Consider the following 6,224-nt stretch of genomic DNA (forward strand, 5'->3'; position numbering starts at 1 on the left):
GTGGCCCTAATCCTCTTCCATATTTTTGAACTCTGTAAACAAAGTTCCCTCTGCAGATCCTCCATTCAGTGGTTTTATTTTTTGTTTGCCTGCAGGTTTTCACGTGACGATGCTGAGACAGACAGGAATAGATGATAGTGCAGCAGAGAGATGGATGAGGATGAAGAGCGTTCCCAGCAGATGAAGACGAAGACTTCTTTCGTTATGCCATTGTTTGTTTATTTGGATTACAGTGTGGTGGGTGATTGCAGTTGCGTGGTGGTCTGTTATTTAGAGTCTGGAGTGATTTTTAACTATCTTATGAATGCCACATAGCCTTGCTGTGATTCCTCTCTGTGTGTCTGTGCCTCTCATCTCTGCAGACAAGTAAACACAGCAGCATTCCCCCCCCACCCCCCCTGATTAGATGTGTGTAGGGACGAGCTTCTGATGACAGGACAGAAGGAACCATGGGCTCCTTAAATAAAGCCTTCATCAGACATGAGCACAAACATATGGCGGCTTTACAGGAGTCACATCGCTAAAAGTGAACCATTTTCTCTATTGCTTTTAGTCTTTTACTTTTGTTGGTAAGTAGATCGTGTTTTGCAATATTGGAGGAGAATTTAGAAGATGCTGTATCTATTTAACACATGACAAATAAATCCTCTATATTGTCATCCCAATCCACGTCACTCTCAGATAGCTAAAACAACTTTTCAGAATGACTGTAATGCCGAAAATATCTGTCTTAATATCAATAGGGGTAGTTTCGTGGTGATGTCAGTTAGCTAAAAATGTTTACCTCCATTTTAAAACACATATCTATAAATAAAAAGTTTTCTCTCTCATTCGTACACATCAAACTCTTAACTTTCATATCCATTTTCCAAATATGTTAGAGAGGGTTTTCCTAAATTCAGACGCATTCAAAGTCTGATTTATAGAGCATTTTATTACAGACATGATGAATATTGGTTGATGAATAAAGACACATCTAAAATGCCCTCTTTCAAGAAAATAAAACAAGAACTTGGCTTTATCCAATATTGACATTTCTAAAAATCAGCATATTATAACAATACAATGTCTAATGTTGATATTTACCAGAAGACTTTAGGAAACACAAAAAATGGGCAAATGCAAGTTATCAACTGGGGAAGCTTTATTGTTGACACACACACACACAAACACACACACACACACACACACACACATACACACAAACACACACACACACACACACACACACACACACACACACACACACACACACACACACACACACACACACACACACACACACACACACACACACATACACCCTGGCAGCACTTTCAGTACCGGTATGAAAAACCCAAGGCGTCTAAAATCAGCATCAGTGAGCAACAATAGTAATTAGTGCAGGGGACAATTTGTTCACATCTGGAGTGGATTTTCCTGCCACCAGAATACCCAGCAGTCCCTTCTCCAGGCCCTGCCATGGTGGGAAATGCCTATGTGTGTGTTTTTATGTGGTTTGTTTAAAACAGTTGGCCGCTTTTCATCAGCAGAGATGGGCGATAAACCGCTCAGGGAGACCAATTGATCTGATTTTAGTTGTGTTTAAATAGTTGTAAAAATGTATTATTTTTGCCCAAAGGCAGTTCAATACAGCATGTCAACTTATGGGCTGGGGATTGAACCACTTTGAGTGGTTGTACACATTCATTGGGCAAAATGAGAAAACCATTTTAAACTCATATGACGTGTTTTTTATGTGAAATATCGGTATATGATATGTAGTTCTGGCCTGTGTTGATATATCATTTCATGCTGTTTTGCATACAGAGGCCATATCAGCGTGCATAGAGAAAAGGTGCTGTTAATCTACCAGGTGTTCAGGAGTCTGGGTCTCATGACGCACAAAATAGATCCTGTTTGGTTTATAGGCTAATATCTTGGTAATATACGAACATGACTCAGACACAACTGACAGCTTAGCATCCAAATACATAGGGGGTTGATTAAAATCCAACTCTAAGGCCTTATAGTCAACATGATTATTGTTCTTAATACAAACACGATGCACAACATGTCCTCAGACGATGCTAACTGACAGATAGTGTGATCACTTCCTCTACAAATGATGTGAGCATTAAGCATCTGGTCGGGGTTCATTTCTGATAGAAAAGTCTATCTGAGACGGACCTCTCTGTGCTGGGGGGTGGTAGGGGGGTGAGGGGTATCAAGTCTCACACAGCTGACAGGAGGGGCTGCAGCAGGTTGATAAGGTGGATGGGTGGAACTGTCCTTCACATCTACGTCACAGAGCCTGCTGCTGCGGGGGATCCCAGCTCACAGACACACCAAGACAATTGGCTAGCTTATCAACTCTTAATATATTTTTTTCATTATTTTTAATGTTTTGTACTTAAATTAATTGTTTCTTTGTCCCATTAATGCTAGATACATTATTGTATGTTCAATAACTAAGCCATCCTGCTGCCTAAAGATGTCTCAGACAATTGTTCAACACAGTTTTGTTTGTTTTGGCTGGTTTAGTTTTAGCTTGGTAAGTGAAAACTAAGAGTTTTTGTGCATTTTCATTTTTTTTACTTTTACTGTACTTGTCCTTTAAATGGAATTATCCTTGTCTCTCCAATTCATGTCTGCTGGAAAATGTAAATTATTATTAATGCCCTGCTTGTGTTTTGTCATTTCTGCTGCTTTTAACCTTTTAGGTAGAATATAAAGTGACCTGAAAGACTCCAAATAAAATACTATAATAAGAGCAGATTGTACCCCTATCCCTCTGGCACACAGAGGTAGGCTCGGAGCCTGAGAAAACAGAAATAGGCATGAAATCAAAATACTTTTCTTCAGTTTTGGCTAATATATGAACACAACAAATTTGATTAAATATTTAGAGAGCAAAAGAGGTTTGGTTAGGTTTGTTGGTTAGGTGTTATCTGCATCACTACTTTGAGGCCAAGGCCACACTGAGAGACAACCTAAATAAATACGTTTTTCCAAGAGAGTAACAAAAAATAACCTTTACAGCTATTTTTTGTTGGTTTTATGTTTGATTTAGTCTTTATTCATGTCTTGAGGAACACAGCTCCCTCTTCCTAAGCAAGACATTTGTATTTGCTGAAAGTTTTCTGTTAATTCTGATTAGTTTTTAACAGTCCTGAAACTAAATACATTAGCTAAGGGCCCATATCGGTTAATTTACTTCATGTAATATTATTTTTCTCTTAACAAAGGTGCCACATATTCAAAAAGGTGATCTGAGAGGAGCACTGTAACCAAAAACTATGTTTGACTATCTTAACTCTAAATCTTAAAGAACATTCTAATGGTAGATAATAAGTCAAAATTAGCACTTTTAAAAACAAAGTATTTCTTATTCATTTTTTTCATATTCGAAAAATAAAGTGACATTTGTTTGATTATGTTTTATAACCTTAAAGATAGTTTTTACTGCTCTTATTTTGGTGCAACAATAAATTGTTTTGGGCCTGTGCTGAATCTTTGCTGAAAAGTGAGATAACAGCATGCTGGTTCAAGCCTCCTTGAGCATAAAGCCAGGTTGTCAACAACAACAGAGAAAGGTCACCAGCAGGCGGGTTGTTGGAGGTTGACTACCTTATTCCCCTCAGTGAAAGGCCACAGGCAGAGTTAGGCCTGTTATTCTGCACCAGCAGAGAGAGAGGGGGAAACGTGAGGGACATATAAGCATCCGTAGATGGTATAATGATATGCAAACGTCACCTACTTCCTCTGCAGCTTCTTGAAGTCAAGTGTCGGAGGAACTCAGATTCAAAAAAGGGAAATGAAACACGGAACGTGTGTCAGAATCACACCAAAAAACTAAATGTGAAATCAGCCTTCATATTAACAGATCTATTGATAACAACAGAATTCACACACATTTTTAAAACACTGGGAATAGTTTAGTAAAGTCGCATGTTTATGTTTCTTTAGGTCATAGTCATCGGTTCACCTGAAGTCTCTGTGTGGTTCTCATGCTCGGCCTGTGAGTTGTGGTTCTTTGCATTGTTATCATCGCTGTCATCTCTAACAATGAAAAACAGTGTGTGTTCAGGGGATGGGGGAGGAGCAGAGACAGAGCGACACAGGAAAAGAGGGAAAGAGCAGCCAGCTGTCGAGCATCAGAGAAAAGAAAAAGGAGAGTGATCGAACACAAAGAGAGAATACGTTAGGCTGGGTCGGCTGAACCCGAGGATGTGGAGGGATTAAAAACCCTTCAAAGCAAAACAGAAGAAAACATCTCCAACTGCTCTGTGAAGACTCCCAAAACTCCTGCACTAAGGGAAAAAAGGAATATCTTAACATGTTTTTGCACATGTGGTATTTGTTACTTCCTCAGTGTTATCAGCATAGGATTCATTCATTGCAGTCATAATGAACAACATACAGACCCCATCAGCTGTAGCAGGAGATAATCATCTCTTTAATGTGACATGTTTAAGAAATTATGAGTGGATTCAGTCAATCAAGGCCGGCTGGCAGAGTCCACACATTTAAATTAAAGTTACAAAGGTTCTGAGAATGCATCCAGCCACATGTTGCCATGCGGCACAGCTCTGCAGGCCTGTGGAGCCCACATGTGAGCATCTAATGAAGAGGGCTGCTCCTCCACCCTCCATCAGAGGTGGAGGAAGGATTCAGATTCTTTACTGAAGTTAAACTACCAATACATTAATAGTAAAAGAACAAAACCCGCTTTCCGAATATTTCTTAAGCGAAAGCTGCTCATTCTGCAGGAAAATGTCCTCATGTGATATATTATCATACAGACATTATTAGATTGTTAACATTGTTGTATCAAAACCATTTTGACAAACAAAAATGCTGATACACTAATTATTATTTTTTTTAAAGTTTAATATATTGGATAAGTTGGCCTTTTATTATCTCAAACAGTTATTCCACTGGTTTTGAATAACTGTATTGTGTTAAAGGGTTTCACATTTTTACTGACAGTTTGATAAACTTTTTTTTTTTTTAAACGTTCATCTGAAAAATAATAACTTTAATTGTGTAATAAATGCATTTTTACACAAAATAAATACATTATTTCCCCTTTTAATGTAGTGGAGTAGAACCACAAGAACAACAGGTAAAATACAAGTACTTCAAAATTGTACTTAAATGCAGAAACGTACTCAGGGACTTTCCCCCACTGACGGTCGGACACAAAGACTGAAGCTCCAGTGGACTTCCAGCAGACAGGAGAGTCTAATGCATGTACTATTCTCTGCAATATGCACTTTGTGTGGCCGCTTTGTTTTCAGTCTGCAGGAGTTTTACCAAGATGAGACACACTATGAGATGTTTTGCTGAGTCAGTGTTTGCTAAAGCTTTGATTTCCTTCCAACCCCTATCGTTATTCATTTCTTAATTGTTCCAATGTTTGTGTGACATTAGCACTTTTTGTGAGCTGTCAAGTCTACTGAATGAGTATTAATGTAGGCGCAATGCATTTCAATTATTTAATTAAATGCTTTCAGATGTTTAAATGGTCAGGAACGCTAGTAAGTGGAAATGTAAGGTATGGTTTTTCTTCTGTCTGCTGCAATGAACACCTTATGTCAGGGGGGAAATGACGTGTGTTCTCACATCCTCATTTTGCATGAGCTGTGACAAGTTTAACTTGGTTCATGTTTCAGTTTGGATTGACACTTCCTTCACAAAATCACTAAAGTTCTCACATGATCCTATTCTTCAAGATTCTCTTTGGTAATCCATAGTCATTTTTTTCCCCTACTTACTCTAAAACATTCTGAACTTCGCTTCAATTTTTTATTTTTTATTTCAATCATTGTTTAGGATTATTCACAGCGGAGGAGGTGAAAGCTTTGATAGTATAGAGATAGACCTAGAGGTTTTTGTTGATGAATGTGGTTATTTTTGCTTTTATTAGCCTTTCTCCAATGTGTTCAGTGGATGAGATAAACAACACATAAATAACATGAACACAATAAACAGAATGTCTGGTTAAATGAATAAAGTCATCTAAAAAGCCAATTCAGTCTGGTCTTCAGGCTATGCATATGTCAATCAAATCCAACAAAACCACACCCACACAATTTAGTTTGTTAAAGTGCTAATAAAAACCCAAGAATGCTTTATTCTTGTGCAATGTTCTAAATTTTTCTAAAGTTATTTGTCTTTTGTTTCTTTTGAACATGTATATGTGCAAACAAACAAGAAAATATGTTTAATGCTGAAAAGGA

Source organism: Eleginops maclovinus, chromosome 1 (genome assembly GCF_036324505.1).
Source record: "Eleginops maclovinus isolate JMC-PN-2008 ecotype Puerto Natales chromosome 1, JC_Emac_rtc_rv5, whole genome shotgun sequence".
NCBI classification, from domain to species: Eukaryota; Metazoa; Chordata; class Actinopteri; order Perciformes; family Eleginopidae; genus Eleginops; species Eleginops maclovinus.